This window comes from Phyllostomus discolor, chromosome 6 (genome assembly GCF_004126475.2).
Source record: "Phyllostomus discolor isolate MPI-MPIP mPhyDis1 chromosome 6, mPhyDis1.pri.v3, whole genome shotgun sequence".
Taxonomy (NCBI): domain Eukaryota; kingdom Metazoa; phylum Chordata; class Mammalia; order Chiroptera; family Phyllostomidae; genus Phyllostomus; species Phyllostomus discolor.
The window spans coordinates 32711848-32724561 of NC_040908.2; the positions used below are offsets into that span (position 1 = coordinate 32711848).

Below are 12714 nucleotides of genomic sequence, written 5' to 3' on the forward strand. Positions count from 1 at the left end.
AACCACTGCATTTTCTTTAACCATCTGTCTATTGACAGATATTCAGTTTTGTTTTCATGCCTTAGCTAATGTAAATGGAGCTGCAATGAAAATAGAGTACAGATATCCCTTCAAGATCCAGATTTTAATTATTTTGGAAATGTACACAGAAGTGGAAATGCTAAGTCAGATGAAAGTTCTAGTTTTAATTTTTTGAGAAACTTCTGCACTATTTTCCATACAGGCTGTACCAATTTACATTTTGCTAACAGTGCATATTCTCCTCAGTACTTTTTTAAAAAATATTTTAGCCTCTTTAACAGTTGTGAGATGACATCTCATATGGTTTTGCTTTACATTTCCCTGATAAACTTATGTTGAGCACCTTTACATGCACCTGTGGACCATCTGTATGTCTTCCTTGGAGACATATCTATTCAGGTTCTTTGAGTAAGGAAAACAAAGCTAGGGGCATCATACATTCTTATTTAAATATCTTACAAAGCTACATAATCAAAACAGTGTGATATTGGCATAAAGACAGACATATATACCAATGGAACAGAATAGAGAGGTCAGAAATAAACCCATGATGTACACTCAACTGACTTCAATAGGGATTCCAAGAACATCCAATGGGGAGAGTCTCTTTAATAAATGGTGTTGGGGAACTGGATATCCATATGAAAAGGATTGAAATTGTAGCCTTACCTTACACATACACAAAGATCAACTCAAAATGGATTAGGACTTAAACATAATACCTAAAACTGTAAAACTCTTACAAAAAGAATAGGGGGAATTCTGTGAAAAATATTCTTGACATTGGCCTTGACAATAATTTTTTGAAATAACACCAAAAGTTTAAGCAACAAAAGCAAAAATAGACAAATAGAATTACATTAAACTAAAAAGCTTTTGCACAACAAAGGAAATAATACATAATGTGAAAAAGCATACTAAGGATGGGAGAAAATATTTGTAAACCATATATCTGATAAAGGGTTATTATCCCAAATATATTAAGAACTCCTACAACTCAATACAAAAACCAAAACAACAACAATAAGAACAATTACTGGGACCACTGACAGGTTAAGTATTGATATACTAATATAAGTACTTATAGCAGTTTTCCTGCTCAATCTTCTTCACCAGTAAACCAGCCTTGTTTTTTGGTTCCCAGTCCCATCTTCGTGCTCAGTAACACTGGGTCACATTTGGTTTCCGGGATATACCACACACCTCTTTGAACTCCACTGATGTTTTCTCCTCTGTCTAGCCTGCCCACCCTGTGAACCCCCCTCATATTTAACACCTTACTGGCTAAATATTGCATCTGTCTTTAACGCTTGACACCAGGAAGGCATTTTCTCCAGCAAGAAGACACTGACTGAACTTCTTTTTAGGTTCTGAGTCAGGTAAACTCATATGTGTAAGATGTTTGATCTAGGTAGGACCTAGAGCTGTCCTTGGTCATTCAAAGCCAAAATACATCAATTATTTGCTGTGTAAACCTGGGTATACCTCAGCTTTGTCACCTCTTAAATAGGAGGATAGTGTCAGTGTCAACTTTACAGATTATTATAAGGTTAAATAAGTTAATTCATGCAAGGCACCTGGACTAGTAGTACATAGACATAGTAAGTGCTTATTGAATTTTAATTATTATTGAGCTCTCACAGTATTCTTTGAGGTGTTATTTCATGCCTCATTGTTTTATAATAATCTGTTATAATTGTCTATTAGACTATAAGCTGTGTGGTGACAACATATTCATCCTATTCTGTCTGTAGCCCAGCTTCCATCACAGTGCTTAGATTATAAAAATATAAAAAAAAAATTTGGTAAATAAATGAATGATACATCTTTTACTATCAACTGTTATAGAATAGGATGTTTGTATTTCATGGCTGTCTTTCATTTTAGCTTTGTGGGTCCATGCTATATATTCTCCATTAGATTGCTAGTACCTGGAGAGTAAAGCTTATGCTTCCTGCATCCTTTATGATATGGATCTCACAAGACTGTGTGTTTAAAGCCTGGTGTCCTCTAACTAGCATGGGTGATCTCCTTGGAAATCTGCACCTACCACTTATATTTTTCAGGCTGTGCCTTCCAAGTGCAGGCTTATAGTAAGCAGCTCAGCCACCTATGCCAGCATCCACTTCACTCGTTGAAGTCATATGGAGGATTAGCTTATATGTCCTTAATTTCTAGCCCTATTTCATTGCCTTCATATATAAAGAAAAAAAACCTACCACAAAGACACAATTATCAGTATGTATGAGTACACACACACACACACACACACACACACACAAACAATTCAAGGTATATTTTGTTTCATCAGGGACTTTAGAATAGCACATTGCTAGGTTTTCCATTAAGGTACACATCCCTATGAACTTGACATTTTAATTGAGTTGAACTAATCACTCACATTAAAATTTAGTGAAATATTTAAATTACCTTTGTCTATAGCTTTAACAATGCCTGCTTAGTGGCTGAATATATAAAAAAAAACATTGACAGTAAATTAGTAGGGTTATGCTTTTTCTTAGCCAATGTTCATTTCCCCTCAAGAGAATTGGCTATTGTTTGGGACACAAAAGTAGAATCAATGTTAATTAATTGGGCTAGTTTGTTTACTTACCTTTTAATACCTGATTACTTCTCTTTTATTCCCACACCAAATGTGACCCAGAGCAAATTTTAGTGTGATCAGGGAAGCTCAGTCAGATGAGCAACAGCCCACATATTCTAACAAATACCTCATTTCTCTAGGAAAAATTATTGTACTCTACAGTTTTGTAGAGCACTTTCAATATGGTTCTGGTTGATAAATATGCACTTATTACCTGATCATAAGCATAATTCTGCATACTTGAATTAGAAAGACCTGGTCTGGAAGTCACTGAATCACTGAATTCAATAGAAAAAAAAAAAACCCAAAACCTTGTAATGAAGTGGAACTGGTAGAAGCACCTATATTTTCCCCATATAAAAGGTCTAATACTTGCCCTAACTACCATCATACTAAGGTCATTAAAGGAATAAAATGTTTAAAATTCAGTGTCTGTTGGTTCTCTTTATGCAAACTGGATCTGTGAACAACGAAATGTCTGTATTAAGGTGATCATTAAGAGTTTTACTTTATAAAATATTTGTCACATGGTTTTAAATGGTGAATTATTTCAATTAATTATTTTTGTATTGTAGTAACTAATGCAGTACTTGGCACAAAAAATGATACATGCTGACTGGCAAACCTTCTGAGAAACAAACTTTTTTTATCATGCCAGAAACATATCAGAAACATATCAAGGAATTCCTATATTCTTAGTGAATCACTTTGGGGAAGAATACGGAAAATGCTGGCAGTAGTAGATCAAGCCCAGTGATGACAGAGTTATAATCCTGAAGGTCACTCGGGAGTAAAAGGATAGATACTTCCCAGGATGTGTCCAGAATAGTAATTCCACCTGCGCCTTACCTATTCAGGCCAAACTTAAGGGCTGTCTTCTCTTTATTTCAAGAGAAGAGAGGATGATGGAAAGGAAGGGATCAGCTAAGTAAAGTGAAGGCATTTTTCATAACTTGAAATATACTGCTATGTCATCTGTATAATTCCTATCTCTGGTAATAAAGCTGATAAAAAACAAAGTGTGCAATGAAACATAAAGTAATAAATTATATTTAATTGTACATGATATGTTTTAATTTACAAGTGTTCTTTCCTTTAAATTAAAACTTCAAATGTATTATTATTATGATTTGTTAATATATCTGCATATATGTGTATGTATAGCACGGCACTAAAACTAATTTAAACTAGCACAGTCTCTGATCCTTTGAAACATTACTCTTAGAAAATAATTCAGTTTAATAGTAATTTATTAAGGGTCTATTACATGTCACCTGTGTTGTAGAATCTATATTAATTACATTCGCATGAGTATCACAAACAACTGAAAAATACCTAAAGTAAATAAATTCTGTGTAAGCTTACATTATGGAAGAGCAAAGCGATATATATATATATGTGTGTGTGTGTGTGTGTGTATATATATATATATATATATATATATATAAAGTACAGAGGATAAAAAAGAAAAGACATGTAGGAACTATATCAAGATCAAACCTTTTAGAACTTATTAGAAGTAAGCTTTTATATTCTCTATCAAATGAAAAGGAGAAAAAACCTGAAAAATTGACTTGCTCATAATTAAACAATTGGTCAATTTAGAGCAGAGGACTACACAGATTCTAGGATTCCTTCCAAATAATCAAAGGTAATATATAATGAATTTTTATGATATGCCAGGCATTGTTGTACTACCCAAATTTATCTTTCCAACACTAAGAAGTGAATAATAGTGTATTTTTAGATATAAAAATATAGTTTAGCTTCATTGCACTGTTACAAGGAGAATATACACAATATTTACTTAACACATTAACACATAAAGCTAAGAAAAGATTAGCAGATAAGAGGGTATTTGAATGCATGGGTGTTAAGGGGAGGGTGAATGTATTATTACTGATGAGGAGGAGGAAAGAAGGGATGGAGTGATTTAGGGGAGGGGTGGTAGATCAGTTATGTATTATGTAACAAATAACCCAGAACAGTGGCCTAAAACCAAAACCATTAGCTCAGGAGGCTTCACTCAGCTGATGTAGGCCAAGCTAGATGGACCTTGGCTGGGCTTGCATGTTTCTGCTTTGCTGATTGGTCAATGAGGGTCTTTTGTGTCTAGCAGTTGATCAGCTGTCAGCAAGGGGAAAGAGGTGACTGGGCTATGCATTTGTAATCATATATTGTGGTAACCTTGGATGTTCACATAGTGGTCAAAGATCAGGAGATGCAGAAAATTATGAAGAGATGCAGAAAATTATGTCCATTTTTGCAGTCTTATAGATGGTGAGAAATAAAAGATAATTGGAAAGAAATAAGTGGTCAGCAAAATAACAACAAACTATTAGACACATTTTTACTCCTAAAATGACAGAAATAATCAAAGGCAGTAACTGACTAAAAAGAAAATCTTTTGGGAGGCTATTGACAATTAGATTTTCTTATGATGAAGGTAATATTTTTATAAGACCCATTTAAATCATTTACTATTTTATTTGTTCTTTGCTTATGACAACATGTAATAATTGGAAATTAGTTTTGATTCTTAAAAAGGATCTTCATAGTTTTAGGTTATAGACACTTCTTGAATAGAAGCAAAAGGTGAGTGATTTTTATAAGAGACAGAGAATATAATAAATGTGTGAACACATTAAAATTCATTTAAGCAATGGGACATCTTTCAAGAGATGAGCTTTATTTTTTTTATGTGGCAACTGCATCAAAATATAGTAGATTTTATCTGCAGAAACTTAAAGCTATCTAACTCCTGAATCATTTGTTGTGATTGTTTAGTAGAGAAGATAAAATTGCTTTGAAAGCAGGAAAGACTAATTTTTATTTTAATTCCTTGGAACTGTGATAGATGCTTGTAAATCTCAACCTATACCTATTGATGATTTGTTTACATTAGGTGTTGTGTCTTACATATTTTACCCCCATCCATTTTTTAAAATTTAGAATCCCAATTTTTATTAGTGAGTTCCTTTAAAAGACAAAACTGATTTCAATGACCTTGAAAATATTATACCAGAAATACACTCACACATGAAAGAGAGAGAGAGAGAGAGAGAGAGAACTTCAAGTATTAGCCTGATGAGTTCTGTGTTCGTTCAGTATGAGTCATGTTTCTGGTTATGGGCCCACTTAATCTTGTCTTCCCTGGTTCTTTAACACTCCTGGACTCTCCTCTCTATCTTTTGTCCTCCTTGCTTCTATTTCTAAAAAATATTACATAGAGTGGCTGCTAAAAGAGTAGGGGAAGACAATCTCTTCCTTTTAAATCAGCCTATGGCTTAGACATCAAAAATGAAAAATTCAAGAAGCTATGAAGGAGTCTCCTTGATGTTTATCATTTATACTTTAGCCTTGGTTTCCATTGCATTTGTTTATCTCCCCACTAGACTATACATTTATTACAGGACAAAGACCAAGTCTGTTTTGTCTACCACAGTGTCTAGCACTTAGAAAATACCATTAAGTGCTTGTTTAATTAATTCCAAATAGACTTAGTTTATGTCAAAAATTCCTCTTGTTGTCATGGCTACAAGGTCAACTTGTTACTTCTTTATCAAGTTGCAATGTATTTGCTTTATTAATTACTATTGTTATTGCCATCCAGTTAAGTAAAATTGACATCAAATTTTTTATAGTAGCACATTTTTATAACTACATGAAAGAATCAAGGTATATTTTCAATGTATGAGTTTCACATTAGACTCCTCATCACTACATGATATTTTTGTCTACTGTTACACTTGGATCTATATTTATATGACCTCATACCCCCATTAGGGGCTGGATTTTAAAAGGTCATTAACAGTGTAAACATTAATACTTTCTTTTTTTACTTTTTAATTTTTAAATAACAAAAAATGAAAATGCATACAAAAATGTATGATACAAATAAACCCATGTATTTATGGTCAGTTATACATGGCAAAGGAGCCCTAGCTGGGTGGTTCAGTTGGTAAGAGCATTATCTGTACACCAAAAGTTTGCAAGTTTGATCTCTGGTCATTTACCTACGTTACGGATTTGATCTCTGATTGGAGTTTATACAGGAGGCAACCAATGTTTCTCTCTCACATTGATGTACTTTTTTTTCTCTCTCTCCCTTCCTCTTGCTCTAAAGTCAATTAACATATCCTTGGGTGGAGATACTTATCTGACAAAGGAGGCAAGAACATATAATGGGGTAAAGGCAATCTATTCAATAAATGGTGTTGGGAAAATTGAACAGATACATGCAACCAGTGAAACCAGGCTACTTCCTTACTCCGTATACAAGAATAAACTCCAAATGGATTAAAGACAAACATAAGATTGGAAATCATAAAACTCCTAGCAGAAAAAAATAGGTAGTAAAATCTCTGACATTTCTTTTAGCAATATTTTTTTTGATATATTTCTGCAGGTGAGGGAAACAAAAAGTAAAAAATAGGACCACATAATATTTTGTATAGCAAAAAAAAAAATCAACAAAATAGAAGCTACCTACTAAATGAAAGAAGATATTCACTAATGATACAACCCATAATGGGTTAATATCCAAAATTTATGAAGAACTCATACAGCACCAAAAAAATCAAACAATCCAATTTAAAAAGTGGTCAGAGGACCTGAATAAACACTTCTCCAAGGAAGACATACACTTGACCAATAGACATACAAAAATTGCTGACAGTCACTAATCATCAGAGAAGTACAAATTAAAATCACAATGATATGTCACCTCGTGTCTGTAGAATGTCTACCATCAATAATCAACAACAAGCATTCTTGAGGGTTTGGGAAAAGGGAACTCTCATGCACTGCTGGTGGGAAACAAGATTGTTGGAAACAGTATGGAGGTACCTCAAAAAATTAAAAATGGAACTGCCTTATGACCCAGCAATTCCACTTCTGGGAATATATCCTGAAGGAATCCAAAACACCAATTCAAAAGAATATATGCACCCTATGTTCACTGTAGTATTATTTATAATAACCAAGATATAGAAGTATCCCAAGTGCTCATCAAAAGATGATGTGGCAGGTAAAGTGATGGTACTTATCAATGGACTATTACTCAGCCATAAAAAAAGAATGAAATCTTATCATTTGAAACAGCATGGATGGACCTAGAGGGTATTATGTAAAGTGAAATAAGTCAGACAAAGAAAAGAATTCTATATGGTTTCACTTTTATGTGGAATCTAAAGAACAAAATGAATAAATAAAATGGAAACAAACTCATAAATACAGAAAACAGACTGATGGTTGCTAGAAGGGTGGAGTTTGGGGGACTGGGTGAGAAAAGTGAAGGAATTAAGAAGTACAAATTGGTAGTTGCAAAATACATTGGGGATGTAAATCAATAATATTGCAATAACTATGTATGGTGCCAGGTGGGTGTTGGAAATAAGGGGGGGCACTTTGTAAAGTATATGATTGTCTATCACTATGCTGTATGCCTGACAAACTAATATGAAATGTAAAAACAAAAAAGTAATTAAATGCATGTGGAAAAGAAAAATAACTTATTACAAAGTCAACATCAAAGCACCACATCCAGGTAAAAATAGAAAGTTGTTAGCACCCACAGAAGGCTCCTTCTCTCCCAGTCACTGTTTCCTGTCTTACTTCAAAGAAACCACTATCTCAACACATTATGATCACTGTTTTGCTTTTTATAAGAGTATTAATACCTTAGTATATATCTGAAAACTTTCTCTGTATACTGTACATATTTAAACTTCTATATATTGAATAATATAGTATGAATTGTTTTGTGCCTGGTTTCTCTTTCAATGATATGTTCACAAAATTTATCTCTGTTATTTTATGTGGCTGCATTAATTCATTTTCCAATAATTACTCTTCCCAGTGTATGGACATATCTCAATTTAATATATTCTTTTTCTGATGAACATTTAGGTTGTTACATGTTTGCTGCATTGGCAGCACACATTGAGGCATGCATTCTCTTAGGTATATCCATCCTTAAGACTGACATCACAGGGTCATAGCATATGAAAATCTCCAACTTAAGAATATGATGTCAAATGAATTACCAGATATATTTTGAAAATTTACACTCTCACCAATAGAGTACAAGAGATCATTTTGATTCAATTTCTTGCCAAAACTGGGTGGTGTTAATCTTAATTTCAGCCATCCTAATGTGTTTGTACACATTAGTATCTCTGGTTTGAATTCTCATATCCCCCTGAGTAATAAAGTTGGGACATTTTTCACATTTTTATTGGTCCTTCCCTTTATGCATGTTCATTCAAATGCACTTGTATATTGGTTACTCTTTGTCTTTTTCATAAGTAAATTTAATTCAACTGTCACATTTTATAGAGACTGAAATAGTCAGTCAATTAACCAATTGCACAATCTCTTGGGTATTATAGTGACATATAATTAAAGTTGTAGATCCCTTTGGAGAGAAGTTACAACTTTCATAATGTAAAGTCACAACTTTCATGCTCCAAATCTAGAGCATGTTATACAACTTCATATGGTTCCCTTAACTTTTTAAAAAATTCTAATTAGTGTTCTGCATAGAAGTCTTAAAAATATGTTGATAAAAAGTTTATTCTTAGTTGATAATCCTGATGTTACTGCAAATGGTATATTATTATAACATTCATCACCTAAATAATTTTCTGCTGTCATATAGAAATACAATTAAATTTGTATTGACTTTGTGTTAGTATAGTTGCTACCACCATAATTTTAATCATTATTTTGTAGATTATTTTTAATTTTTGCTTACAGAACCATATTACCTGCAAATAATGACATTTTATTTACTTCTTTTAAGTTCCTGAACTTTTTTTATTACTTTAGTTAAGAACTCCAGTACAATGTTGAACAGAAGTAGTAATAATGCATGTTTATACATCATTCGAGATCTTCAAGTAAAAAACTTTAAATCCATGCTTAATTATTTATTATGGTGGTTTTTTTTTAGATACTGTTGGTCAATTTTAGGAAGGTATTCCTCCTCACTTTCCATTTCTGTATAACTACAAGAGGATAATAAATTTTATCTGCATTTTTTCTGCATCTATTGAGATCACCATAGAAAAATGTTTCTCCTTCCCTAATTACATTAATTGATTTCCAAATATTAAGCCATTTTACATTCATGGAATAAATATACCAAATTAATTCTAGATATATGATTATATATATAATGTATATAGAGAGAAAGAGAAAGAGATTACAGAGTGTATATATATATATATATATATCCTAAAGTCTACAGAGAGTATATATATATATGTCTGTGTATATATATACGTTATATTTGTGTATATATTTGTGTGTATATATATGCTCTACAGTCAATATTTATTAGATTTACCCACATCCTTTTCTGTTTCATTGTTTTTTATTCTTAGGACACCTTCCATCTATATGGAAGCATTATTCTACAGCCTGAAAAATAACTACTTGTATTATTTATTATGAGTCTATTTGTAATAAATTCTTTTGGTTGTGTTTTCTATCTAAAAATATTGTTATCACATGTGTATTAAAAGACATGTTTCTAGCATTTCAAAGATATTGTAAACCTGTTTTGCTTTTCCATTGATTCATTGGGAAGTCAATGCAAGTCCAGGCATTGTTAAAATTTTTCTATTTGACTTCAGTTTTCGGAAACTTTATGGTTTTCTTTTTAGTTACTTTATTTTAATTATGGCTGTTCCTCATGAAGTTTCTTGAGTTTATTATTTCATTTTTTTTAGTGTTTGAAAATTTTCAACTAATGCTTCTTATCCATTCTTTCTTCCTTGTTATGTATGACTATTACTCTATTTTCTACTTGCAATAATTTGGGATAGTGTTTATCACTTCTCTTCCAGGTTTTTACTTCCTTTTCTTTGACTGAGTCTAATCTAATGAGGTCTTAATTTTGCTTATTGTACTTATAACTTCCAATTGTTCTTATTTTCTAATACTTTGCTATGTTTCCTAATTGTCTGCCCTATTTCTGAACCTTACCTTTTATCTCTTTGAACACTATAAGCATAGTTATGTTAAGACCTGCATATGATTTACTTCCAAATTTTGATCTTATGTGTCTTTTTTATTGTCTCTTTCTAATATTAACTTCATGATTCCTTGTGTGTTTGTGACCTGATTATTTTTTACTGTGTGCCCAAAAATGCTTTTGAAATGTTTGTTTTCTTTTTTTTAGGGGAGAGCATGAACACAGTCCCCACAAATTATGCACTCGAATTTCCTGCATTTGGGGAAATCGCAGGGGTCAGTACATCTGGAGTGCAATGGATAAACCTCACCCTGGGAAAACCACCTCAGTGATCATGGTATCTCCCCTGACTGGTAAGTATACAAAATATTTTTAAATATTTTATTTATTTATTCTTAGAGAGAGAGAAGGGAAGGAGAAAGAGAAGATGAGAAGAAACATTAATGTGTGGTTGCCTCTCGCGCATCCCCAGCTGGGGACCTGGCCCACAACCCAGGCATGTACCCTGACTGGGAATCAAATCAGTGACCCTTTGGTTCAGAGGCCTGAACTCAATACACTGAGCTACACCAGCCAGGGCAGTATATGAAATATTTTTATGAAAATGATTTGAGAACTCAACTAATGCTATCTTCCTCTGGAAAGGAGTATGCTTGTTTTGGGGCAGATGCCTGTGGATACTAGGAATATGGGACTTCATTAACAGGATCAGGAAAATGGGGTGTTGCAAAGATGAGTTGTTATTTCTAGGAGAGCTAGTGCATTTTCACTTTACCCTCCCTTCTAGAGCTCAGAAACGCTTTGGGATCCCTACCCCAAACACAGGTTTTAACCAGCTCCCAACCTTCTTTGGTTCTGAACTCCAATTGTCCCCATAAACATGCTGTGTTCTCAAAATCCCTGATCTGTCTCTAATTTAACTTTAGCTTTTTTGGAACTGGGTAATAACCACTAGAGGAAAAGTTGCTTTACATGACGAGTTCACCTGTATGAATTTCTGCCTTCTCCCAGATCTTATGGTCATGATTTTTTTCAATCATGTTTATCAATGTCTTTCAGCAGATTAAACTAAAATGTATATTTTGGCTGTCTTCAGTGGAAAGTTGGTCCAAATTTCTAGTTTACTATTGCCAGAGTCATATTATCAATTTTCAAATTACAATGCCACTTTTACTTTCATAATAATTTCATAACCTTCCTCCCTTCAACAGAAAAAGAAAGGACTGCTGCTCTGATGATTAAAAGTTAGCTCTCTAGAATCAATGGTACTGGAGATGCAGACATGACATATATTCAAACATGTTGCAGACATGGATGTGGACTGGATAGGTTCATTTTTGTCTCTTGTTAAAGTTATGTTTCATTTTATAGACCTTTACCAACCACAGGATTCTAGAACATAGCATTTTCTTCCAAAAGTTTATATTCATTATTCCAGTTGTTTTGATCCAGTGTGTCTTTCCTGATGGATACGCCTACTTTGGAGCCTCTGCCAACCTCTCCAACTAAACTGAACTTGTCTTTGTTCATGATCCAGCTGGAGCCCCAAATGCCTTAGCATCCTTGCAGTAGTCCAGTGCACATTCATAGCTCTATTCTATGTGATCCTAGTGCATTAATTAATTATCTAATGACACAGTAATTAAGAGGATAATCTCTGGTACAAAACTACATTGAATTCTCCTCCTAGCGACTATGTAAACTAGGATAAGTTATATGTTCTTGAACTGTGCTCTCAAAAAGATATGTTGAGTTTCTAAACCCACCTCCATACCTCAGAATGTGACTTTATTTGGAAATAGGGTCCTTGAAGGAGTAATTAGTTAAGATGAGGTCACACTGGAGTAGGGTGGGCCCTTAATCCAGTTATGAAGATAGAGTCTCACAGGGAGAATGCCATGTAAAGACAGAAGCGGAGATTGGAGTGATGGGTCTGCAAGCTATATAAGTGCAGGATTGTCATCTACCACCAGAAGCTGGGATAAGACAAGGAAGTAGGCTCCCTTATAATCTCAGGGGGAGTATGGCTTTGCTAACACCTCGATTTTGAACTTCTAGACTCCAGAACTGTGAAATATTAACTTGCTGTTGTTTTAAGCCATCCAGT

General features: G+C 33.4%; 1 non-coding gene across 1 annotated transcript; it reads right to left on the minus strand.

Annotated features, from left to right (window-relative positions):
* Positions 1-10811: 10811 nt before the first annotated feature.
* Positions 10812-10968, minus strand: LOC114501237. Its single transcript, XR_003684987.1, has one exon. It is a non-coding gene; the product is annotated as a U1 spliceosomal RNA (small nuclear RNA).
* Between the last annotated feature and the right edge of the window lie 1746 nt (positions 10969-12714).